The sequence below is a fragment of the Felis catus genome, chromosome B3 (genome assembly GCF_018350175.1).
Source record: "Felis catus isolate Fca126 chromosome B3, F.catus_Fca126_mat1.0, whole genome shotgun sequence".
Lineage (NCBI taxonomy): Eukaryota > Metazoa > Chordata > Mammalia > Carnivora > Felidae > Felis > Felis catus.
Window position 1 is genome coordinate 22,791,116 of NC_058373.1, and position 26,846 is coordinate 22,817,961.

At 37.6% G+C, this 26,846-nt stretch overlaps 1 long non-coding RNA gene across 2 annotated transcripts; it reads right to left on the minus strand.

Annotated features, from left to right (window-relative positions):
• Positions 1–316: 316 nt before the first annotated feature.
• On the minus strand, positions 317–24,399 carry LOC123385839. Of its 2 annotated transcripts, none has more exons than XR_006598964.1 (4): positions 24,347–24,399; positions 22,437–22,504; positions 9,004–9,075; positions 317–863 (listed from the first exon to the last, which is right to left on the minus strand). It is a non-coding gene; the product is annotated as an uncharacterized LOC123385839 (long non-coding RNA). The 2 variants fall into 2 exon arrangements; XR_006598963.1 differs by lacking the exon at positions 317–863 and adding an exon at positions 7,568–8,694.
• Between the last annotated feature and the right edge of the window lie 2,447 nt (positions 24,400–26,846).

Genomic DNA, 26,846 nt, shown 5'->3' on the forward strand with positions numbered 1-26,846 from the left:
AAAAAACAAAAACAAAACCAAAACAAAACATGTAAATTTCATCAATAAAATTTATTTTTTTAAAAAAGATTTCAAATCAACATAACAACAAAAAGAACAGAATTGAGTCTTTACTCCTTTAGTAAGTTAAACTTTGAGGTTTTTAAAGCCATAACATAAAGAAAATAAATAGATTTGAATATGCAATCTGTACTTAAATACAGTAAAACAAACACCCCATAGAAAAATGAGCAAATAATATGAAAATATGTATTAAAAATAAGAGCATAAATACATATTCAATATATTTAATCCACACCAGAAAGAAAAACATCCCCCCCCCCCCCCTTAGAGGTTGGTTAATGATAACAGAACTTCAGCGATTAACGGGGTAGAGCCAGACCGTACTTGGTCGCTGCACCGCTGCATTCCTGGAACTGGAGCCCAGACCCCTGGAGGGGTAGCCGCAGATTAGCGTGCAGATGGACGCTCCGGGGCATTGTGGGGACTGTAGTTCAGGAAGCCTCAGCATAGACTTTCCGCTTCCGGTTGCCCTGTCAGATCTTGGGTTTCGGCTGACCCTCTCCAAAACGGATTTAGGCCGCAGGGTGCTCGGAGCCAGGCCGGGTCGTAGGAGTTGAAGGAGCGCTGGGAGCGGGAATGGAAGGAAGGTGTTGGCGCAGTGGAACGGTGACACTGGAAAAGCTCAGCCCGCTTGTGCGCGCCGGTGCTAAGAAGCGCGCGTCTGTCGGCCCCTAGAGAGCGCGCTGCACATGCTCCGCAGAGCTGCAGAGGAGCTATCAGTTCTTGGCTCTCTTAGATGCCTGGGACCTGTCCTGGGTCCTGAGACAGGAAAGGGTTGCCGTCGTTCAGATTTTACAAGTCTAACGGGGAAGACACACCAAATGGTTAATTTCAGAACAACACGATAAGAACTTTACTCCCCAAAGAAGGCAAGTTTCACAGTCCTGTGACTTTATGATTAATCTTGAGCTCCTAGAAGCCAGGGTGTGTCCTACTGATCTGTGTGTCCCTAGCACACCCTTTCCCAGGCACTTTCATTCCATGAGTCTCTTCTTGCGCACCACCTGCACTGTTCTCAGGAGTACCCAACCCGTCTGTAGGTTGGGTCTGGCAGTGGGCGAAGCCTGCTAGAACCTTTCTGCCAAAGCCCTCTTCCAAGCCTCAATGGAAGAGGCCAGACCATTAATTTCCGAGACTGAGATCCAATAGAATTGTGACCCTTTATTTTGTAGAATAAGCGCTAATCATTTGGCAAGTGAATAGAGAGTTAATTTTGGTCCTCAGAGTAAATACCAGCCCCCACAAAGTGGTGTTGTTTATGCACGCACAGCCCTGCGCAAAGGGCAAATTAGAATTTTAGAGAGTGTAAGAGGAAGAAGCACCCTAAGCAGCCAGAATACTTTCTGAGAGGAAACACTTCTCACCTGATACCTCTTGCAACAAATCAAAGAGAACCTAAGGAGTTTGAAAAGAGAAAAGACTTTGGAATTCCTGGGTCTACACTCTCCCTCAACTTTCGGCCCAGAAAGAAGGTGTCTTGGAAGGGGTAACCACAAACACAAAGAGAAAGGGAAGAGGGAGGCAATGGAGAGGACATAACCCAGATGCTTGAGCCAAGAGGTGACAGTTATAGAAATGAATCTGAGGTGAGAAAGGAACAAGAGACCTTTTAGGGTGGGTAAATTAAGAAAATAATTGACCAGGTAAGGGGGTTAATCGTCTCAGTAGAGTAAAATGTTCACTTCATTTCTGAAACCAGACTGAATGGGCAGGTCTGGTGGCTCATGGCTTCTTTTTTTTTTTTTTTTTTTTTTTTTTTTTTTTTTTTTTTTTTTTTTTTTTTTTTTTTTTTTTTTACCAGCTGTATTCTCTACACCTTATCCAGAGAAGGAGGCCATGACCCAGTTACAGGTGAATTGCTTTATTTTTCCCTCCTGAAATGTTGGCTAATTAGAGTTGCTGCTCTTTGCTCCTTTTTAGAAAAGAGGAAATAGGTTAGCATTTAGTGAGCACCTAATATCTATCAGGCTTTTTTAAACAGTTTAACAATTCATGTATTTATGTCCTAGGGGAACTGTAAAACATAAAAAGTAGGGGCACCTGGGTGGCTCAGTCGGTTGAGTGTCCAACTTCGGCTCAGGTCATGATCTTGCAGTCCGTGAGTTCGAGCCCCACATCCGGCTATGTGTTGACAGCTCAGAGACTGGAGCCTGCTTCAAATTCTATGTCTCCCTCTCCCTCTGTCCTTCCCCTTCTCATGCTTTGTGTCTCTATCTCAAAAATAAATAAAGATTAAATTTTTTAAAGTAAATGATAAAATATTTTAATGCTATGTAAATCTCTTGTTTATCAGAATGTCATCCAGTACATATAACATTCATTTATGATTCCTGTGTAAACCAGTTATTACTACAATTATTGAAAACTGGTGATTTTATAACTGTGTTAATAACTCTTTCTACATTTATATTGTTTTACTATAAGGAAGAGCTGTCCCTTCTACTTCATCTATTCATTTATTTATATCAGCAGGAACTCACAGATCTTTATTCAATAGGTTATAATATGTTACTATTAGTATTGATTTTGATGCTGAAATTACCCAAATTCGTTCTGTGAAAGTCCATTCATATCAGCTTCTGTATTCTTTTGACATATACCTATCATTTTTTTAGTGTATTTTCTTTTTTTTTTTATCACAACAAGATACTTTTAGATCATCTTATTCTTTCCTTGGCTCTACTCTGGAATCAGCAACTTTTCCAAGGAGTTTTGGTTGCTTTAAGAGGAAATTGGTACTGTAGAAAACAAATCTGGGTGCTAGGTGTACTCACTACTACAATGATGTTATTTCTCATAGACCCTCCCAGTGGACAAATCTATATACAAATGTGCATACACACGTTACATATATATACACACACATAACTATATCTATATATTAAAAGCCATTAATTCATACCAATACCATTCCAAATCATAGAGTTCATTCGTGTATTCTTCCTTGCTTTCTTTGTAACTCCCTTCTTCAAAATGAGAAAACTGGCTCTCATTATCCTAAATATATTTACTTATTTGCTCAATCCTAGAATACACAGAAAGTAGTTTTTCCAGCCCATATGCCTATGAAAAGCAAAACTACCAGCTTCAATATTTGTTTATAGTTCTTATATCCTGAGACTGAGGGAATATAGTCAAAATACTGGTTCAGAAATTACTTTGGTAAATTATTTTTCTTCCCCTTTAGTGTAGGGATTATGTATATTATTCATTAGAAATTCAGTTATATTCATTTGACTTTCTTTGTATTCTTATTATGTGCTGGATTGTGTGCCCTCACCCAATTTATATAGTAAAACTCTTACACACAGTACCTCGAAATATGACCATATTTGTAGGTAGTGTTTTAAAGAGGTCATTAAGTTAAAACGAGGCTGTTAGGGTGGGCCCTAATCCAATTTGACCAGTGTCCTTTATAACAAGAGAAAATTTGGGCACACAAAGAGACACCAGGGATGGGTGCACACAGAGGAAAGACCATGTAAGGACAGAGAGAGAAGACAGCCATTTGTAAGCTAAGAGAGAGATATCAGAAGAAATCAAACATGCCAACATCTTGATCATGGATTTCTAGCCTCCAGAACTTCTAGCCTCCAAAACTAGCCCCCAAAATAAATTTCTGTTGCTTAAGCCACCCAAACTGTGGTATTTTGTTATAGTAGACCTAACAAACTAACACAATTACATTTTAGAAAATGTCCCTCATCCTTGTTGACTTCTTTTTTTGTTTATAATGTTGACATGGTTCTACAATTTAGAAATGTACTAAAAGGAAGAGTTATTATTCATTATTTACTTTGTCTTCCTCATCTGAACTACCCTATAGGTCATTAGTCTCATTAGATTAAGCTTTATCTTTCTTGCATTTTACATTTTATATTCGTCCCATTTTATCAATGTTTTTCTTGTAGTTTGCTCTTTTTATCTGAGTAACCAAGTTTCTTTAAATATCTGTCCTTTTTAATAGGTTTTTAGTTTATATTACTAATATGTGTAATAAGTAAGTATATATGTAATAACGTGTATGTGTGTGAGATCGAGAGAGAGAGAGAGAGAGAGAGAGAGAGTAAAGCCTGCATCAAATAAAAAATTGATAAGTCAATAAAAGTCAAATAAGTCAAATAAAGTCAAATAAGTCAAATAAAAAATTGATGAGTCAAATAAAAAATTGATGAGTCAAATAAAAATTGATACTCTAAGCAGTTTCTGGAAACTACAAAGATCTCAGAACAATATAAGGTGATTAACCACCACCCCCTCCTTAACATCAGCTATTAGACTGTTTTTGTTGTGTATCTTATTTCTATGTACATTTTAACCCGAGATACCATTATAGAGCGCATAGTTATTTAAACTTAGCTAAATATTTAACAATTTGTTGATATTCATTCCTTTATTCATTTTTATGCTTTCAGCTGTGATCATTTTACTTTGGTGTAAATTAACTCAAGTTAATATCTCCATTTGGATGTGCTGGTAATTAATATTCATTTTTTGTTGTTTCAAAATGATATTTATTTTATCTTAATTTTTAAGGGATATGGTTAGTTTAAAAAATGCCCATGAATTCATTGAAATTTCTCACATTGAAAGATTGATTCTAATACCCTCTCTTGGGACTTGGCATGTTGGCTTACTTCTGATGAATAGGATGTGGTGGGAGTGATGCTGTGTTACTTCTGAGGCTAGGCCATAAAAAGGTGATATAGCTTCCACTGGGCTTTCTTCATTTTAGGACATGTGCCTTTAAATCCCTGACCATTATGTAAGAAGTCTAGCTACCACAATCCACACTGCAGAGAGATCACATAGAAAGTGATATTGGAAAAGTCCCAACTTTTGAGTCTTCTCAGCACCAGACATGGTGAAATGAAGAAGCTCTTGAGATGATTCCTGCCTATAGCAGAGACTCCTGAGTGAGAACTACCTAGCTGAACTTCATCAACCCTGAGGACCATGAGAAATTATAAATATAAATGATCATTATTGTTTTATACCACTAAGCTTTGGTTGCTTTGTACTGAAAGGTATCTGGTACAGGTTATTTTTACTGGTATCAATTTCTAGGTAGGCAATTACTCCTTTTCAGTATTTAAAAGAATATTATCTAAAAAAGTATATTCTGGATTGCATAATTTCCGTGGCACTGAGTTTTTCAATATTCTTGTTGCTGTATTTGAAGGTAATATATTAAGATTCTCCTTCCTTCATCTCTTGGACTGCCCTTTAAGATTTTCCCTCTTTTGGCTTACAGCTATTTTGCTAGGATGTACTTTGATGTGATATATATTTCATTTTTGTTGTTGTTGTTGTTGTTCTATATTGCTTATATTTCATTACACTTAAATATGTTTCTTGATGTTTATTGCCAGTTTTGGAAATTCTCACTTTGGAAAATTCTTATTGTCTTTTTAAGTGTTACTTTGGCTGCATTCATCTCTCTTCTTTTATAATACTCAAATTACACAGTAGACTTTCAATCATTTTTATATGTTTCCTTTGTTTATTATTGTATTTTTCATACTCTTTGTCTTTTGGAGCTTATTGGAATATTTTCTATTGAACTGTGTTCAATCAGATGCTTTACCTGTATGTTCTTAATTACAGTTATTCTATTTTGTCACTTCAGAATTTCTATTTGATCCTTTTTTGTTTTTATTCTATGCCAACAATTTTAACCTTATCATCTTTCCTTGGTTATATTTATTAGTATTTTAAAAGCTATTTTGACTGTTCTTTTATCTAGAGTTCCTATGGTACTCCCTTTGACTTTTCTTCCAGTCTCTTGTTTTTTTGGTATGCATGCAGATTTTTAGTTGAGTTCTGATTACTTTGTATAAAAATATGGAAAAATGTATTCTTTACAACATTATCATTATCTTTTGCTTTTTTAAATTTTTTTAACGTTTACTTATTTTTGAGACAGAGAGATACAGAGCATGAACTGGGGATGGTCAGAGAAAGAGGGAGACACAGAATCGGAAACAAGCTCCAGGCTCTGAGCTGTCAGCACAGAGCCCGACATGGGGCTCGAACTCACAGACCGCGAGATCATGACCTGAGCTGAAGTCGGACCCTTAACCGACTGAGCCACCCAGGTACCCCATATCTTTTGCTTTTTTAAGCCAGTTATGTTTGGTGGCAGATCATTTTAATCTTTTTAAAGTGTTTCAAATATAAATCTTTAGGCAGAATAATATGCACAAAAAAGAAATAAAAGAAATCCAGATTAGAAAAGAAGAGGCAAAATTGCACATTTTTTCACTTAGCATGATTTTTCAAGGTTCATCCATGTTGTAGCTTGTGTATGTACGTATTTTTTTTAATTTTTTGATGACATTATTTATTTTTTTAATTTAAATTCAAGTTAGATAACATACAGTGTACCCTTGGCTTCAGGGGTAGAACCTAGTGATTCATTACTTTCATGTAACACCCAGTGCTCATCCCAACAATGCCCTCCTTAATGCCCATCACCAATTTAATTTATCCCCCCAGCCACCTCACCTCCAGAAACCCTCAGTTTGTTCTGTGTATTTAAGAGTCTCTTATGGTTTGTCTTCCTCTCAGTTTTTACCTTATTTTTCCTTCCCTTCTCCTATCTTCATTTGTTGTGTTTCTCAAATTCCACATATGAGTGAAATCATATATCTTTCTCTGACTACTTTTGCTTAACATAATATGCTCTAGTTGTATACAGGTTGTTGCAAATGACAAGATTTCATTCTTTTTCATCACTAAGTAGTATTAGATTATATATATATATATATACCACATCTTCTTTATACAGTCATCAGTTGATGGATATTTAGGCTCTTTCCATAATTTGGCTATTGCTGATAGTGCTGCTACAAATATTGGGGTGCCTGTGCTTCCTTGAATCAGCATTTTTGTATCCTTTGGATAAATACCTAGTAGTGCAATTGCTGGGTCATAGGGTAGTTCTATTTTTAATTTTTTAAGAAACCTCCATACTGCTTTCCAAATTGGCTGCCCTAGTTTCCCTTAACACCACAACACAAAGGATTCCCCTTTCTCCATGTCCTCACCAACATCTGTTGTTTCCTGAGCTGTTCATTTTAGCCATTCTGACAGGTGTAAGGTGGTATCTCATTGTTTTGATTTATATTTCCCTGAAGATGCGTGATGTTGAGCATCTTTTCATGTCTGTTAGCCATCTGGATGTCTAATTTGGGAAAATGTTTATTCATGTCTTCTTCCTATTTCCTCACTAGATTATTTATTTGGTTTTTTTTTTTTTTTTGGAGGGTGTTGAGTTTGATAGATTCTTTATAGATTCTGGTTAATAACCACTTATATAATATATCATTTTCAAATATCTTCTCCATTCCATCTGTTGCTTTTTAGTTTTTTTGATTGTTTCCTTTATCTCGATGAGGTCCCAATAGTTCATTTTTGCTTTTGTGTCCCATGCCTCCAGAGACATGTCAAATAAGGAGTTGCCACAGCCGAGGTCAAAGAGGTTGCTACATGTTTTCTCCTGTAGGATTTTGATGGTTTCCTGTCTCACTCTTAGCTCTTTCATTAATTTTGGATTTACTTTTGTGTATGGTGTAAGAAAGTGGTCCACTGTCTTTCTTCTGCATGTCGATGTCCAGTCCTCCCAGCATCATTTACTGAAGAGACTGTCTTGTTTTCCATTAGATACTCTTTCCCGCTTTGTTAAAAATTAGTTGGCCGTATATTTGTAGGTCCATTTCTGGGTTCTCTATTCTATTCCATTGATCTATGTGTCTGTTTTTGTGCTAATACCATACTGTCTTGATGATTATAGCTTTGTAATACAGCTTAAACTCCAGAGGAGAAGTAGGGAGGCAGGGATTTTCCTTGTCCCTCAAACACAGCTATATTGGGATCAGATCACTTGGAACACCCAAGAAGTTGATCTGTGGAGGGGTAGAAGGACCTCCACAGTTGGAGCAAGACAGCTTGACAGGAATGAGGTGTGAGGAAGTGAAGATAGGAGATAAAATGGCACAACCATGGAGGAGAGGGAACCCTTTCTGTGGAGAGACAAAAGGGAGAGAAAGGGAGAGGGGTTGTGAAAGTGTGGCTTTGAGTTAGCACAACAGGAAAACCTGGGGAACAAGGTTTTGGACTGGGGAACAAGAAGTATGGAATGTGCTAGTTCTTTTTGAAAACAGCCTTTGGAGCTGAAACTCAGAGGTTTTGGAGGTTCACAACATTCCCCTGAGTGGAGATGTGGCATGCACTCCTGGGGAGGAAGGAGCTGGCCCTGGAGTGCATAGTGTGGTGTAGCAATCTCCGGGGCACACTGGGAGAACAATCGTTCACAGAGTACTTTGGAAAGATGGTTTATTGCCTCTGCAAGGACAAAAAGACCCTGCAGGTGCAAGCCAAAAGCCTTTCATCAGCAGGTGGTGGGGCTCTGCTCCGGAGGAGGGGAGCATATCTGGATCTGCACTGTGTTGGGTCTTTTAAGATTTTGGGTTTTGAACCCCAGCTGAATGCCAAGAATCCACAGAATTGTGGTCCAGGACAAGCTGACTGCCCTTGCTATTCTGTTAGGGCTGAAATTGAGAATTTAAAGTAATGATCATAAAGATACTCACTGGGCTTGGGAAAAGAGAGGAAGGCATCAGTGAAACCCTAAATGAAGAGATTTTTAAAAATCAGAGATGAAGAACACAATAAATAAAATGCAAAACTACATTAGATAGAATAAATAGCAGGATAGAGGAAGCAGAGGGACAAATTAACAAACAGGAAGACAGAGTAATGGAAAGTAATCAATATGAGAAAGTGAGAGAAAAAAAAATAGGCAAAATGAGGATAGACTTGGGGAAATCAGTGACTCCATCAAGCATAATAACATGTGCATTATAGGGATCCCAAAAGATGGAAAAAAATGGGACAGAAAATTTTTAAAGAAAAAAAATAGCTGGCAATGTCCCTTACCTGGAGAAGGAAACAAATGTCCAGATCCAGAGACATACAGCTACCCCAACAAAATAAAACCAAGGAGGTCCACTGCAAGACACATAATAATTAAATGGCAAAAAGTAATGTTAAAACATTTAAAAGCACCAAGAGAAAGTAAGACAATTAAACACAAGGGAAATCCCATAAGGCTCTCATATTTTTCATCAGAAACTGCAGGCCAGAAGGGAGTGACATGATATATTCAAAGTGATGGAAGAGAAAAATCTGCAGCCAAGAATAACCTATCTAGCAAGGTTGTCATTAATAATAGAAAGAGAAAGAGTTTCTCAGACAAATAAAAACTAAAAGAGTTTTTGATAACTAAATGAACCCTACAGGAAATATTAAAGGCTACTCTGTGAGTGGAAAAGAAAGACCATGAATAAGACTATGAAAAGTAGGAAACACAAAAGCAGTAAAAATAAGTATATCTGCAAAAAATCAGTCAAGGGATACACAAAATAAAAAGATGCAAATTATGACACAATATACCTGAAGTGTGGAGGGATAGGAATAAAGAGTTCAAATTCAATTGACCATCACCTTAATATACATTGTTATATACAGAAGATGTTATATACAAACCTAGTGGTTACCACGAATCAAAATACAATAACAGATATACAAGTAATAAAGAGAAATTAATCCAAGTATATCACTAAACAAAGCCAGAAAACCATAAAAGAGAGCAAGAGAAGTAAAGATCAAAAAAGAAGTACAAAACAACCCCCAATAAAACAAGTAATAAAATGACAATAAATAAATATCTATTAATAGTTACCTTGAATGAGGCAACAAGATGGCAGCAGAATGAAAGGAGCCAAGACTCATCTCATCCCATGTACACAACTGGATAGCTATCAAATCATCCTAAATATTCCACAAATCAACCGAAGACTGACAGAACAAACTTCACAACTAAAGGAGAGAAGAGGCCACATTGAAGATGGTAGGAAGTGTGGATATGTGGTTTAGGGGAGAAATGAATCCCAGTACTGCATAGGGGAAGGAGCCATGGTCACAGAGAAAGGCAAGAGAGAGAGGTGCACTCAGGGGAGTGCACAAGAAGAATGTTTCCCCAAAACCATTGACTTGGAAAATGAGAGGGGCTAAATTTTGTGAGTTCTTGCAACTAGTGGGGTTTAAAATCTGGAGTTTTAAAGGGCAGCAGGATTGACTGGGATAGAACCAAAAGGGCACTGCCCTACCTATGGAGAGAAGACAGGCAAAAACACACAGGGGCAGACAATGTTGAAACAGCAATCTAAAGAATGCTGGGGCGCATGGTAGGGATGTTATTTGCTCTTCTGGGAGCGTGACACTGAGAAGCAGTGATCACAGAGATGCCTCTCTGTGAATAAATGAGCTGGCTGGCACCAATGCCCTCCCCTACTCCTTAGCATAAAAACAGAGCAACCCTTAGGAAGTAGCCCAGCACTGACAGTGACTGCCTCACTTGCTTATACCAAGACCCACTGCCCTGCACTCTGCAGTAGTAACCTTCTCAGTCAAGCTTATCTCAGTCCTAGAGCAGCAGGTCTCTCCCCCAGAAGACCAGCACAAACCCCTGCCTACAACAGGTCTCCTAACCAGACAGTTCTGCAAGGGCCTCAGTTCTGGTGGAAGTGGTGTCAGGTATCGTTCCACAAACAGACAAGAGAATACCTAGTTAAACTTCACCACATTCAGGCTAGGGACCAAACATTGTCCACTCCAGGCAAGGAAAGCCTCTGCAGATGACTAACCTGAAGGCTAGATCAACCAAAACACAACAGCAGAGAGCATGCAGTATATATCAGAGACACTTAGTGAAGCACCAGACCCTGGACACTGCATGACCTCTTCTTCATAAGGCCATTGCTTTCAGGAACAGGAGACATAACTGGATTTTCAAACACAAACAACAAGGTAGAGGCTTAGATAAAATGTGAAGATGGAGGAATTTATCCCAAATGAAAGAACAAGACTGGGCCATGGGCCCAGAGATGTAAGTGAAACAGATATAAGTAACATGTTTAATGGAGAATTTAAAGCAATAATTATAAGGATACTCACTGGGCTTGAGAAATAATAGAAGACATCAGTGAGACCCTTTAACAATAGTATCAAAAAGAATAAAATAGGAATAACTTCAGATAAATTTTGGTTTTCAATTGGGTTAAATTATAGAATTTTATCATTAAATTTGCTCTTTAATTTTATTTATTTTTCTGATTTTGGCTTCTATTCACTTAAAACCATGTGTTTTTTGTGTAAGTTTTTATTTAAATTCAAGCTAGTTAAGGAGTACCTGGGTGGCTCAGGCAGTTAAGCATCTGACTCTTGATCTGAGCTCAGGTCATGATCCCAAGGTCGTGGGATTAAGCCTCAAATTGGACTCTCCACTGAGCTTGAAACTTACTTAGGATTCTCTGCCCCTCTCCCCCTCTTGTGTGCTCACTTTGTCTCTCTCTAAAATAAAAAAAAAATAAAAATAAACTCCAGTTAGTTAACATACAGTGTAATATTAGCTTTGGGTATACACAGTATAGTGATTTAACAATTCCATACAACACCTGGTGCTGACCATGACAAGTGAACTCCTTAATCCCCACCACCTATTTAACCCATTCCCCACCCCCTTACCCTCTGGTAACCATCAGTTTGTCTCTGATAAATCACTAGAACTGACTTTCTTGGTTAGGGAAAGGGAGGAGGATTTCCACCCCTGGAAAATATGACTCAAGTGGATTATCATTCTGATTGCCCTAAATTGGCCCCCCACCTGGACCATATACAGTCCCTTGGGTTTAACCAATTAGCAGTAATCATCTTGAATATTTGGACACCTAGGAAATTTGGGAAAGGAGAGGTATGTATGGCAACCACCAGCAGACATAGCAGCAAGGCTAAACTGTAGTTACATCACCAGGTGGAAATTCTGTCCCAAGCCACTTCTGCAGTGGTCTGGAACCAATAGTAATCCTAGAGCAGTCCTCTTACAAAGCTACCCAAAAGTCAGTGTGAATGGCCTAGTGGTCCTGTTTGTAAAGCCACTTGGGGTGTGGACCTAATCAACTATTCAAAAAGGGGAACTGACCAGCCTCTGTGCAGGACCTCAAAATTGAGTCAGAGGAACTTCAAAGACACTATATGACAGAGATATCATGTTATAGCCAACTTGAAGACATAAGATAAGCCTTCCTTCCGAATTTTGTTTGGACATCCAGATTGATAATGACACACACAGGCCAAAAACATATGGAAACGTTTATTACTCACAAAATGAAGGCTTTCTAAGAGAGTAGCACAGCTCCCAGGCAGGTCCAAAAATGCCTTGAGATAATAGGGGAAAGAGACTGGCTTGAAGTTTGTACAGTGGTTGGACATGCATGGATTGAATTTATCACATGTTCCAAAGGGAGGAGGATGCAGGCTTTCTTATCATCTCACCCAGTTGTGAGGCAGAAGTGGAAGAGAATGGGGTGGGGCTGAAAAGCTTAAAAGTTAAAAGTTAAATGTCAAATATAAATGGTGCTTTATAAACTCATAGCTTAAAGCCTGCAATATGGCCGGGATATGATAGAAGATAAACATCTACCTTGAGTCCGAGGTAAGCAAGTTGTCTCCATTAAGGTATTTCAAACCTGCAACCACAGATGCTAAATATATGTGCACATGTACATATATACATGGAAATGTATATCCATGAACAAAATGTTTATATCATATATATGTACATACACATATACATATACATGTACATATACATATATATGTATTTCAGATTTTCTAAATGAAAATATGCCATAGGTAATAATCCATTTTTTCTTTTTCTGGGAATGATTTTAATTCAAAACATCAAATATATTCAGGTGGAAGTTTAACTGATCTAAGTGTTGTGGAGTTAGAAGCAAATTCACCTGCACTCTGAAAACTATAAAATATTGATGAAAGAAATTGAAGATGACACAAACTAATGGAAAGATACTTCATGCGTATGGATTGGAAGAAAATAATATTGTTAAAATGTCTATGATACTCAAATCAATCTACAGATGTAATACAATACCTATCAAAATATTTATCACAGCATTTAATCACAGATGTAAAGCAACCCTAAAATTTGTATGTAACAACAAAAGACTGTATAGCCAAAGCAATCTTGAAAAAGAAGAACAAACTGGAGGTGTCACAATCCCAGACTTTAAGTTATATTAGAAAGCTGTAGTGACAAAGTATGGTACTGGCACAAAAAATAGACACACAAATCAATGAAACAGAATAGAAAACCCAGGGGCACCTGAGTGGCTCAGTCAGTTAAGCATCTGCCTCTCGCTCAGCTCATGATCTGTTTGTGAGTTCGAGCCCTGTGTCAGGCTCTGTGCTGACAGCTCAGAGCCTGAAGCCTGCTTTGGATTCTGTGTTTCCCTCTGTCTCTCTCTCTCCTTCAAAAATAAATAAACATTAAAAATAAAGAATAGAAAACCCAGAAATAAACCCACAAATGGCCAGTCTGGGAAATACACATCAAAACTACAATAAGATAGCACCTCACATCTGTCAGAATGACTAAAATTAAAAAAAACAAAAACAAAAACATAGGAAATGACAGGTGTTGGTGAGGAATGTGGAAGAAAGGGAACATTTGTGTCCTTTTGGTAGGAATGCAAAGTATTGCAGCCACTCTGGAAAATAGTGTGGAGGTTCCTCATAAAGTTAATAATAGAACTACCCTATGATTTACTAATAACACTGCTGGGTATTTACACAAAGAAAACAAAAACATGAATTCAAAGGGATGCATTCACTCCCATGTTTATTGAAGCATTATTTACAATAGCCAAACTATGGAAGCAGCCAAAGTGATGATGTGATACACACACACACACACACACACACACACACACACACACAGGGAATATTACTCATGCATAAAAAAGAATGAAATCTTGCCATTTGCAAAGACAGGGGTGGTCTAAGGAGCATAAAGTTAAGTGAAACAGGTCAGTCAGAAAAACACAGATGACAATATGATGTCACTCATATATAACATTTAAGAAACAAAACAATGGGGAAAAATAGAAACCAAAAGCAAACTCTTAACTATAGAGAACAAACTGATGGTTTCCAAAGGGGAGGTGGGTGGAGAATAGGTTATATAGGTGATGAGGATTAGGAGTACACTTGTGATGTACAATACTGGGTATTGTATAAAGTGTTGAATCACTGAATTGTATACCTGAAACTAATATTAAACTGTATGTTAACTAATTGGAATTTAAATAAAAAGTTTAAAAAATAAGTGTTCAATTAATCTTTGGCAAAGGAGGAAAGAACATACAATGGGCAAAAGAGAGTGTTTTCAAAAAATGGTTTTGAGAGAACTGGACAGCAACATGCAGAAAAATGAAACTGGACCACTTACTTACACCATACACAAAAATAAATTCAGAATGGATTAAAGATCTAAATGTGAGACTTGAAGCCATGGAAGTCCTGGAAGAAAGCACAGGCCATTATCTCTCTTATATCAGTTGCAGCAAAATTTTCAAGATGGTCTCCTGAGGGAAGGCAAATAAATGCAAAAATATGGGCGTCTGGTTGGCTCAGTTGGTTAAACACCCAACTTTGGCTCAGTCATGATCTCACGGTTCATGGGTTCAAGTCCTTTGTCAGGCTGTATGTTAATAGCTCAGAGCCTGGAGTCTGCTTCAGATTCTGTGTCTCCCTCTCTCTCTGCTCCTCCCTGGCTCGCACTCTGTCTCTCTCTCAAAAATAAATAAACATTAAAAAACATTTTTAAAAAGCAAAAATACAATATTAGGAGTACGTAAAAGAAAAAAACACTTCTGCACAACAAAGGAAACAATCAACAAAACTGAAAGGCAAGCTACAGAGTGGGAGATTTTGCAAATGTCACATCTGATAAAGTGTTAGTATCAAAAACATATAAAGAAACTACACAACTCAACATCAAAATATAATCCAATTGTATGGAATTGTTGAATCACTATATTGAACACCTGAAACTAATATAACACTGTATGCTACCTACACTGGAATTAAAATGAAAACATTTAAAATTTAAAACAACAACAAAAAAGAAAATGAGTCCAGAGGAATTAAGATAGTGATGTAGTAAGGGGACGATGGGCTTGTCTAGTCCCTCTAACATACCTAGATCAACGTCAAATTATTTTGAACACCTAGGAAATCGATCTGAGGATTAAGAGAACAATATGCATAATTTGTGGGAGAAAACATGGGAGGTACATGGTGCAGAGGAGAATTTGGGGGAGAGAAAAGCTGCAAAGGGTGCTGCAGAGGGGTGGCCACCCTTTTTGCAGAGAGGTAAAACAGAGGGGGAGAGGGAGCAGTGTGTTGGGTTTGCACAAGGAAAACATTCCCCCCAAACCATTGACAGGGAGTCCTTAGGAACTGAATATTGCAAGTTTTTGCAAACAGTGGACCTGAAGTTCTGAGTTTTTGGAAATCGACACCATTTTCTGGAGTGGGCAAATGGTGCTCCTTGGTAGAAGGAGGGGAAGCCTTGGAGTGGACAGTGGAAAGCGTGGTGTGGGGAATCCTCTGGGTTTCACTTGGCAAGGAAGTTCCCCTTCCCTGAATGCATTTGGAAGAGGGTATATTGCCTCTGCAAGGACAAAAGACTCAGCTGCTGCATTTGAGTGGCAGTTCAACTTCAGGGGAAAGAGTGTTTGCAGAAGACAGATAAAATGGTCACAGCTTTTCACTGTTCTTCACCATAAACTCTAGACACTTGCTTAGTTGTGAGACTGCTTTTCTGGGACAGAATAGTGCCAGGTGCAACACTGTGAGGCTATCCTCCAGAGTCGGTGTAGTGGGTCTGTGTCCTGACCAGCCTTTTAAGATTTGGAGCATTGAATCCCAGTCATGTGCCAGAGATAAAACACCAAGGAGCTATGGCATCAGGCACGTCTATGACCAAGGCACAGAAGGGTTAAGGTCAGGGATCTAATGGAAGCCTGTGACACAGGAGGGTAGATTGTTCCCTTGTCTTTCAGGGCTATCTGAACAGGGGTGGGAAACAGCTTGCCTACCTGGGGACAAGAGAGTAGGGTGACGCCATCTGCCTTGCCCACCAACATTGTCAGACTTCAGTGAATAACAGTGTCCCCAGTGGAGGTTGGAATTGTTTACACCAAACCCTACCCACCCATTCTCCCCCATGCCCACCCTGCACACTACAGGGTCATCTTTATGAGGGCAAGTCTCGCAGTGGACCTCCTCCCTAGAGGACCAAAACAGGAACCCCTGCATGCACCAAGTCTACTGATTACAGAGTGCTCCAAAGTATCACCTTCAGTAATAAGATCAGTCTTTTGTTTTTTTGTTTTTGTTTTTGTTTTTGTTTTTTAAATCAGGCTTATAGTTGTTGTTGTAGTTGTTCATTTATTTGTTCTTTTGTTTCTTTTTTTCTTGTTTTTGGGAACAGGATTCTTCTTTCTTTTTCTTCTTTTTGCCTTATTTTTCTTTAAAATCAGGCTTATAATGTTATGTTTTGTGTTTGTTGGTTTTTTTTTTTGTTCCCTAATTTTTATCTTTTTTTTTTTTTGGATAAGGCTTTAAAAAAAAAACCATGCTTGTTTGAACAAATATATCAAAACACACTTAGATAAAAGTCCAAACACTCCCTACTGAAAACAAAGAGGAGCTCTGCAGGCGACTAACCAGTGGGAAAGAGAATCCAAACTACAACAACAGAGTGTACACAGCTTACACCAGAAACACTTCCTGAAGCACTGGACCCTGAGCAATGTATAATCCCTTATTAATATAGCATTACTTTCAGGAGCAGGAAACATAACAAGCTTCATAACACACAAAATACAAAAATCTGGACAAAATGATGAGATGGAGGAATTTTCCCCCAAAGAAAGATCAGGAAGAAACCATAGCCAGGGATTTGCTGAAAACAGATAGAAATAATATATCTGAACAAGAATTTACCACAGCAGTGATAAGAATACTAGATGGATTTTTAAAAAGCATAGAAGACTCCAGAGAAACCCTTGCTTCAGAGATAAGAGACCTAAAAACTACTTGGGGCAAAATAAAAAATGTTAAAGCTGACTGGATGTAATTACAATTGAAGAAGCAGAGGATCAAATAGGTGACATAGAATATAAAATTATGGAAAATTATGAAGCAGTAAAGCAGAAAGAAAGAAAAATATTAGATCAAAAATTTAGAATTAGGGAAATCAGAGATATTTTAAAACACAATAATTTCTGTATCATAGAGTCCTCAAAGAATAAGAGTGAGGAAAAATGAAAAGGTTTATATGAACAAATTATAGCTGAGAACTTCCCTAATCTTGGGAAGCAAACAGACATTCAAGTCCAAGAGGCCCAGAGAACTCCCTTCAAAATCAACAAAACAAGTCAACACCAAGACATATCATAGTGAAACTTGAAAAATACAAAGATAAAGAGAGAATTATGAAAGTAGCTAGGCACAAAATGTTCATAACCTACATGGGTAGATAAAGTTAGCAGCAGACCTGTCCACACAAAATTGGTAAGCAAGAAGGGAGTGGCATGGTATATTTAATATGCTGAATGGGACACATATGCAGCCAAGAATACTTTATAAAGCAAGGCAGTCATTCAGAATAGAAGGGAGATAACGAGTTTCTAAGAGAAGCAAAACATAGAGTTCATGAAAAGTAAGCCAGCTGTGAAAGAATTATAAAACGAGACACTTTGATCAGGGAAGAGAGGCCAAAACCAAAAAAGACTAGAAAGGAACAGAGACAATCTACAGGAAGAGAGACTTTACATGTAATACCGTAGATATCTATCAGTAATTACTATGAATGTAAATGGACTAAGTGTTCCAATCAAAAGACACAGGGTGTCAAAATGGATGAAAAAAAAAAAAGCCTTGTCAATATGAAGGTTACAAGAGACTCTTTTTGCCCCAAAGTCACCTTCAGATTGAAAGTGATGGAGTGGAGGACATTTATCATGCTAATGGAGGTCAAAAGAAAGTTTGTGTAGCCATAATTATGTCAGACAAACTAGATTTTAAATCAAAGACTGTAACAAGAGATGAAGAAAAGCACTATATCATAATAAAGAGGTCTACCCAAAAATAAGTGCTAAGAATTGTAAATATTTATGGACCCAAATTAGAAGAATCCAATTATATAAATCAATTAATAACAGAGGTTCTTGGGTGGCTCAGTTGTCTAAGTGTCTGACTCTTGATTTCAACTAAGGTCATGATCTTGTGACTTGTGAGTCTAAGCCCCACATTGGGCCTTGGGTTTTCTCTTGCCCTCTCTCTCTGCCCTTCCACCACTCCCACGCATGCACAAAGCATGCATGCATGGGTGTGTTCTCTCTCTCAAAATAAATAAACATTAAAAAAATAATAAACATAGAGACACTCATTGATAATTATGTGATAATAGTAGAGCACTTTAACACCCCAACTTACAGCAATGGACAGATCATATAAGCAGCAGATCAACTAGGAAACAATGGCTTTCAATGACACACTGGACCAGATGCACTTAATAGATATATTCAGAACATTTCAACCTAACAGCAGAATAAACATTCTTTTTAAGTTCACATGGAACATTCTCCAGAATAGATCACATACTGAATGACAAATCAGCCCTCAACAAGTACAAAAAGATTGAAATAATACCATACATATTTTCAGACCACAATGCTATGAAAATTGAAGTCAACCACAAGAAAAAAATTGGGAAAGACCACCAATACATGAAGATTAAAGAATATCCTACTAAAGATTGATTGGCTTAACCAGGAAATTAAAGAAGAAACTAAAAATTACATGGGAGCAAATGAAAATGAAAACACTGCAGTCCACAATTTTTGGAATACAACAAAGGTGGTCAAAAGAGGAATATATATATATATATATATATATATATATATATATATATATACACACACACACACACACACACACACACACACACATACACATACATATAGCAATTCAGGCCTAACTCAAGAAAAAAGAAAAGTACCAAGCACACAACCTAACTTTATACCTAAAGAAGCTGGAGAAAGAACAGGGAATAAAGCCCAAAACCAACAGAAGAAGGTAAATAACAAAGATTTGAGTAGAAATAAATGATATCAAATTAAAAAAAATTCAACAAAACTAGGAGCTGTTTCTTTGAAATAATTAACAAAATTGACAAACTCCTAGCCAGACTTCTCAAAAAAAGGAAAGAACTCCCCCAAAATACAATCATTAATAAAAAAGGAGAGATCACAACCAGCACCACATAAATACAATAATTATAAGAGGATATTATGAGCAATTATATGCCAAAAAATGGACAATCTGGAATAAATGGATAAATACCTAGAGATATAAACTACCAAAACTGAAACAAGAAGAAATAGAAAATTTGAACAAACTCATAACCAGTAAAGAAATTGAATCACTAATCAAAAATCTCCCATCAAACCAAAGTCCAGGCCCAGATGACTTCCCAGGGGAATGCTACCAAAAATTTGAAGAAGAGATAATACATTTTCTTTTGAAGCTGTTCCAAAAAATAGAAATCGAAAGAAAACTTCCAACCTCATCTGTGAGGCAAGAATTTCATTGATTCTACAACCAGACAAAGACTCAACTGAAAAGGAGAATTAGAGGCCAATATCGTTGATGACTCTGGATTCAAAAATTCCCAACTAGATACTAGTAAATTGAATTCAACAGTACTTTAAGATAATTATTAACCACAATCAAGTGGGATTTATTCCTGGGCCTCTGGGATGGTGTAAAATTGGCAAATCAATCAATGTGATACACCACATTAATAAAGAAAGGATAAGAATCATATGATCCCATCAGTAGATGTGGAAAAAACATTTGAAAAATACAGCATTTTTCATGATAGAAACACTCAAGAAAATAGGAATAAAAGAAACATACCTCAATATCATAAAAATCATATGTGAAAGGCCCACAGCTAATATCATCTTCAATGGGAGAAAACCTGAGAGCTTTCCTCCTAAGGTCAGGAACATGACAGCCATATCCACTGTCACCACTCTTGTTCAACATAATACTAGAAGTACTAGCCTCAGCAATCACACAACAGAAGGAAATAAATGGCATACAAATTGGCAAGGAAGAAGTTAAACTTTAACTCTTCACAGATGACATAATACTGTATGTGGAAAACCCAAATACTACACCAAAAATTGCTAGAACTGATACATGAATTAAGCAAATTCACAGGAAATAAAATCAAAGTAAATATATCTGTTGCATTTCTATACACCAATAATGAAGCAGCAGAAAGATAAATCAAGGAATCAATCCCATTTACAATTGCACCAAAAGCCACCAGATAACTAGGAATAAACCTAAGCAAAGAGGTAAACTATCTGTGTGCTGAAAATTCTAGAACACTTATGAAAAAACTTGAAGAAGACACAAAGAAATGGAAAAAGAGTCCATGTCTATGCTAATGGATTGGCAGAGAAAACATGGTTAAAGTGTCTATAATTCCCAAAGCAATCTACACATTCAATGTAATCCCTACTAACATAACATCAACACTTTTCCTAGAGTTAGAACTAGCAATTCGAAAAAGTTTATGGAAACAAAAGACCCCAAATGGCCAAAGTAATACTGGGGGGGGGGAAGCAAAACAGAGGCATCACAATTTTGGGCTTTTAGCTATATCATAAAGTTGTAGTCATCAAGACAGTATGGTACTGATACAAAAACAGACACATAGAGAATAGAATAGAATAGAATTGAATAGAATAGAATAATAGAGAACCCAGAAATGGACCCACAAGTGTATGACCAACCAGCCTTTGATAAAGCAGGAAAAGAGTATCCAATGAAAAAAAGACAGTCTTTTGAGGAAATGGTGCTGGGAGAACTGGACAGTGACATGCAGAATAATAAAACTGGACCACTTTCTTATACCATACACAAAAATAAGCTAAATATGGATGAAAAGCCAAAATGTGAGACAGGGAAACATCAAAATACTGAAGAATACAGGCAGCGACCTCTTTGACCTCAGCCACAGCAACTTCTTACTATACACATCACTGGAGGCTAAGGAAACAAAAGCAAAAATGAACTATTGTAATGTCATTAATCTAAAAAGTTTCTGCACACTGAAGGAAATAGTAAACAAAATTAAAAAGGCAACCAATGGAATGGTAGAGGATATTTGCAAGTGACATATCAGATAAAGGGTTAGTATCCAGAATCTATAAATGCTTATCAAATGCAAGACCAAAAAATAAATCATCCAGTAAAGAAATGGGCAGAAAACATGAATAGACACTTTTCCAAAGAAGAAGTCCAGATGGCTAACAGACACATGAAAAGATGCTCAGCATTACTCATCATCAGAGAAATACAAATCAAAACCACAACGAGATATCACCTCACACCAGCCAGAATGGCTAGCATGAACAACTCAGGAAACGACAGATGTTGGCAAGGATGTGGAGAAAGGGGAATATTTTGGCACTATTTGTGGGAATGCAAACTGATGCAGCCCCTCTGAAAAGCAGTATGGAGACTCTTCAAAAAAAAAAAAAAAAGAACTACCTCACAACACAACAATTGCACTGCTAGGTATTTATCCACAGGACACAAAACTGCTAACTTGAAGGGGGACATGTTCTCCAATGTTTATAGCAGTGCTATCTACAATAGCCATATTATGAAAAGAACCCAAATGTCCATAGACTGATGAATGGACAAAGATGTGGTTTACAATGGAATATTACTCAGTGATCAAGAAGAATGAAATCTTGTCATTTGCAATCATGTGGATAGAACTAGAGTGTATTATGTTAAGCAAAATAAGTCAGTCAGAGAAAGACAAATGGTTTTAGTCATATATGGAATTTAAGAAAAAAAATGATGAACCTAGGGGAAGGGAAGAAAAAATAAGATAAAAACAGAGATGCAGACAAACAATAAGAGACTTTTAAATACAGAAAACAAACTGAGGGTTGTTGGAGGGGTGGTGGGTGGGGAATGAGCTAAATGGGTGATAGGCATTAAGCAGAGCACTTAATGTGATGAATACCAGGTGTTATATGTAAATGATGAATCACTGGGTTCTACTTATGAAAACAATACTACACTGTATATTAGCTAACTTGAATTTAAATAAATAAATTAAAAAAAAGAAAATGCAAGAATAATTAAATGCACACATTGAAAAGAATGAAGAAAATTTAAGACAGTTTGGAGAAGGAAAAAAGAGAAGATTAAAATTGGGACAGTGTACAAGAAAGTAAATGTTACAAAGCAGTGCAAGAATGCTTCTGGAAGAAGACAGTCTTGAACCCTGTACTTCATCATTCATCCCAAAATAAAAATTTGACAAAAGCTTTTGTGGGAGGTACTTATAACATCTCATCTGGTGAAGGAGGTGGAGCCTGCTCCTGAAGACCTGGATTCAGAGACTCATCACCTGGTGGATGAGGTAAAAATGTTGTTAGTGTTGTTTTTAACATCAGCAAGATAAATCCTTAACACTTAAGTCAAATGTCATATGCACACTGTTCACAGTGAGTAGCCAAGAGGAGCAGGGTTTTATTCTGTTCTTAACTACACCTGCATCTTAAGGCTTAAAGTCAGCATCTGATATAGACATCGCCACAAGCTATAGTGGCAGTTGGTCACACTTCACTAAAGCCAGTAACTGTGTTCATTGATTTAATGTGTAATTACTAGTTGGTAGATGAAGCTCTTCAGTTGATTAACAATCTGATAAAAGAAACCTAGTAATGATCCTTCACTTTACAAGTCCTTGCTGGTAGGACAATCTCTGTGACAGGTTGCATTGAATTATGTCTTCCTTGTAAATGGTGAGCCCACCAGCAAGGATTACTGATGGACAGCTGGTGAAGTTGGTTGTTTTTATATATTTTTATGTTCAAGACTTTGTTTTTTAAAAAAAAACTGTAGGGGCTCCTGGGTGGCTCAGTTGGTTAAGTGTCCAACTTCAGCTTAGGTCATGATCTCATGGTTCATGGGTTTGAGCCCTGCATCAGGCTCTGTGCTGATGGCTCAGAACCTGGAGCCTGCTTTGGATTCTGTGTCTCCCTCTCTCTCTGCCCCTCACCTGCTCATGCTCTGTCTCTCTCTCTTGCAAAAATAAACATTGAAAAAAATTTTTAAAAAGAAACTGTAATCATTTTTAATCACAAAGAAAGAAAATGTATTTTTACTAAGTATACCAAAAGTCAAATTTAAGGGTTTTAAGGATAAGCATATATGAACAAGTGGAGATCTAATGAAATTGAAAGTGTGCACTTACTTCCCACAATACATGTGATGCTTCTGAGGCATTTACAAACCCAGGACAAAGATACAGTACATCTGTGCCAAGTATTTCTGCAATGCTTCTAACCTAATACAATTCCATGTCTTTTTTGTCTACAGTCTACAAGGACTATAATATAGTTTGTGTGTTTCCAGTATGTTTTCCAAGCAATGAGCTAAAGAGTAGAATAAGACCATGAGGAAATCGTCAAGATTCTGATTCCTTATAAATGTTGTTACATAATATATCTACTGGATCTTATAGCAAAGGCAAAGCAACAAATTCAGAATCATGTAGTGTAGTGTTGCTCTGCTCACCTTGTTTCTCTATGGTCTTATGTAACATCATCTCTTGAAACAAACGTCTTATCTGTCAGTCTATTTGAACCTGGATCATCAATTTCAGCAAAGTTAACTGCTTTTCCTTTTGTCCCCCTTTTCCTTGAGTTCTACTGCAAGTGTAAAATGTCTGAATTAAGAAATTCTGACTATAGCTGTCTACCAGTTTTTCATCTCTTCCCCTCAAAATGGTTGAGAGACTGAGAAAAGACACAGGAAATGTATATAAGAAAGCAAGACATTTTTTGAAATATAACTGTTAAAATATTAATGCACTTCTGAAATTGAATTTATCACTATATTTAGGCAAATTTTATATTGTACAGAATGAGTATTTTATTTTTATATTAGTTGTTACTGTTGCTTTATCTTGTAGAAAGTTTAGTTAAGATAGTCCATGGTACAGTAGTCCCCCCCCACCTGTGGGGGGATATGTTCCAAAAACCCCAGAAGATGAAACCTCAGATAGTACACAACCCTATAGATGGTATGTTTCCTACACTTAACTACCTATGATAAAGTTTAGTTTATAAATTAGGCACAGTAAGAGGTTAACAACAATAATTAATAAAATAGATAAATTATGACAATAGACTAAATAAAAGTTACATAAATATGATCTCAAAATATCTTACTGTAGTCTACTCACACTACTTCTGATGATGATATGAGATGATAAAATGCCCATGTGATGAAATGAAGAAAATGACCTAGGCATTGTGATGTAGCATTAGGCTATTATGAACATTCTGACCATATATCAGAAGGAGGATCATCTGCTTCTGGACAGCAGGTGACTGGAGGTAACTGAAACCATGGAAAGTAATAACACAGATAAAGTAGATCTACTGTAAGGTACTGACTGCCTCATATTTCATTTTATTTGGCCAAGAGGGGTGTAGGGACTTGAAATGACACTATCACCCTAATGCATGCTCTAGATAACGGCTCTTAGAATCACAAGTAAATGTAAGTTCCTGGTATGACTTTATCAAAAGCTCTTAAGATTTTGTTTTGGAAATTTATTTATTTTGAGAGAGAGAGAGAGAGGGGGCACAAGCAGGGAAGGGGCAAAAAGGGAGAGTCAAGCAGGCTCCACACTGTCAGCACAGAGCCTGGTACGGGGCTTGATCCCATGAAAAATGGGATCATGACATAAACTGAAATCAAGAGTCAGATACTCAACCAACTGAGCTACCTAGGTACTCCAAAAGCCCATATGATCACTAGTGTACCCTGCCTTCCAGAGCTTTCCCCTTGTATGACCCATAGATAAGACCCCATCAAGGTTGCCAAAACCCCACTCTTTTGATTTGGATTTACCAATTTGGCCCTTGTCTGGGAACTCCAATGAACTTTACCCACAGACTCTAGTGAAGGTATGTTCCCCAGGTTCTAGGCCTCAGCCTACCTTGACCTTCCAAGGTCGTTCCTCCAGGTATGTTCTGTACCTCCTCCAAGTCCTCTGAGCAATAAAGTTTCTATTTTAATTTCTCTTGTAATCCGTTATTTAACAGATAACAGAATCACCCTCCATGTAGCACCCTGTGCTCCACTTAACAAATGTTCATTTGATAAAATCATAGCAATTGGCATCACCACATAGGATGGTAGAATAGGCCTTCAGACACAAATCGCTGACTAACTGACTCATCCACGTGGGAAGTCCTATTTGGGGGAGGTCCACTGTTTTCTGGCCTTTGTGTCACTTCACACTGCAACTTACTACCTATGCAGAGTGCTGTTGAATCTTCCCATCCTTAGATGCAAGTTCTGAAACAACCAGGGTCCTCCTGAGCCAGGCATGGAGCATTGCTCATCAGTCCTAGTTTTAGGTACTATAGATATATCTTCTGCTTGTTAATGCCCCAAATAAGGTAATTCCCCCACTGGGTGTTAGGTTTCAGGTATATTTACTAACTCTAAGCACAGATCCAGCTGCTGACTGTCAGGTGAACTGGCTAAGATTTTTACAAGTTCTGCAGTGTTAGTTAAGGTTCAGTACATGAGAGTAGCAACCTCAAACTCAAGGGTATGCCACCAGATGAGTGTTCTAGGGAGTGCCCTTGGAAGCAGGAGAGACAGACTCTCCTCTAACCATGGTGTTTTCAGGTGGCACCAGGACCCTGAGTCTTAGCCAGTATGATTGGAACACCCTAGCTCAGGATGTCATGGCTCCTCACAAAGGCAAGTGCAGCCTGGGTCTTTAATCCTTCTGTATACTTTGCTGCTGTATTGCTGTATACATTTCTGCTGTCTGCAAGTCATCCCTGGAACCTATGGGGTATTGTCAGTTTTAAACCTGTTGCATGGTGGGGCGCCTGGGTGGCGCAGTCGGTTAAGCGTCCGACTTCAGCCAGGTCACGATCTCGCAGTCCGTGAGTTCGAGCCCCGCGTCAGGCTCGGGGCTGATGGCTTGGAGCCTGGAGCCTGTTTCCGATTCTGTGTCTCCCTCTCTCTCTGCCCCTCCCCCGTTCATGCTCTGTCTCTCTGTCCCAAAAATAAATAAACGTTGAAAAAAATTTTTAAAAAAAAAACCTGGTGCATGGTGACATAAGATCTAATGGCCCATATAAAAAGCCTGTGTACCTAGTGTTGAAACTACCTAAAGTTCTGGAAGAATTTTGCAAGTTTCTCATTAAATATAAAATAATTGTAGAAGAAGACTGTATACAGCTCAGTGCTGTGGTATACCAACATTGCAAAGCACTGGTTTTATGCTTTGGGGGTCTCGGGTCCAGCCCCAATGATCCTGATACCACTGTATTACTGGTAGCTGACCATAACCCTAGTGAAATTGATTAGGACATCCCAAAGAAAGAAGTGAGCACCTAAATCTGACCAAGTATGTCCACTACAGATCTTGTCAATAATAACTCTTAAGTTTAAATCTAGAATTGAAAACTGAAACTTGAAACTTTTGACATCTTGAGATTCAAAACATTTTAAAATGATTTGTAAAGCAGGAAGAAAGAAAAGGGACAGACTGGTAATTCAGAGTATTTAATACTTCTCTAAACTGCTAGTCACCACAGAAATGAGGCAACTAGACAGAATTTCCACAGACCCCAAAATGCATAACATTTGTAAAGAGCTTTAGTGTCTAGTGTCTGCTATCAGGGGACATAGGCCTGGCCCCTAATTCATTT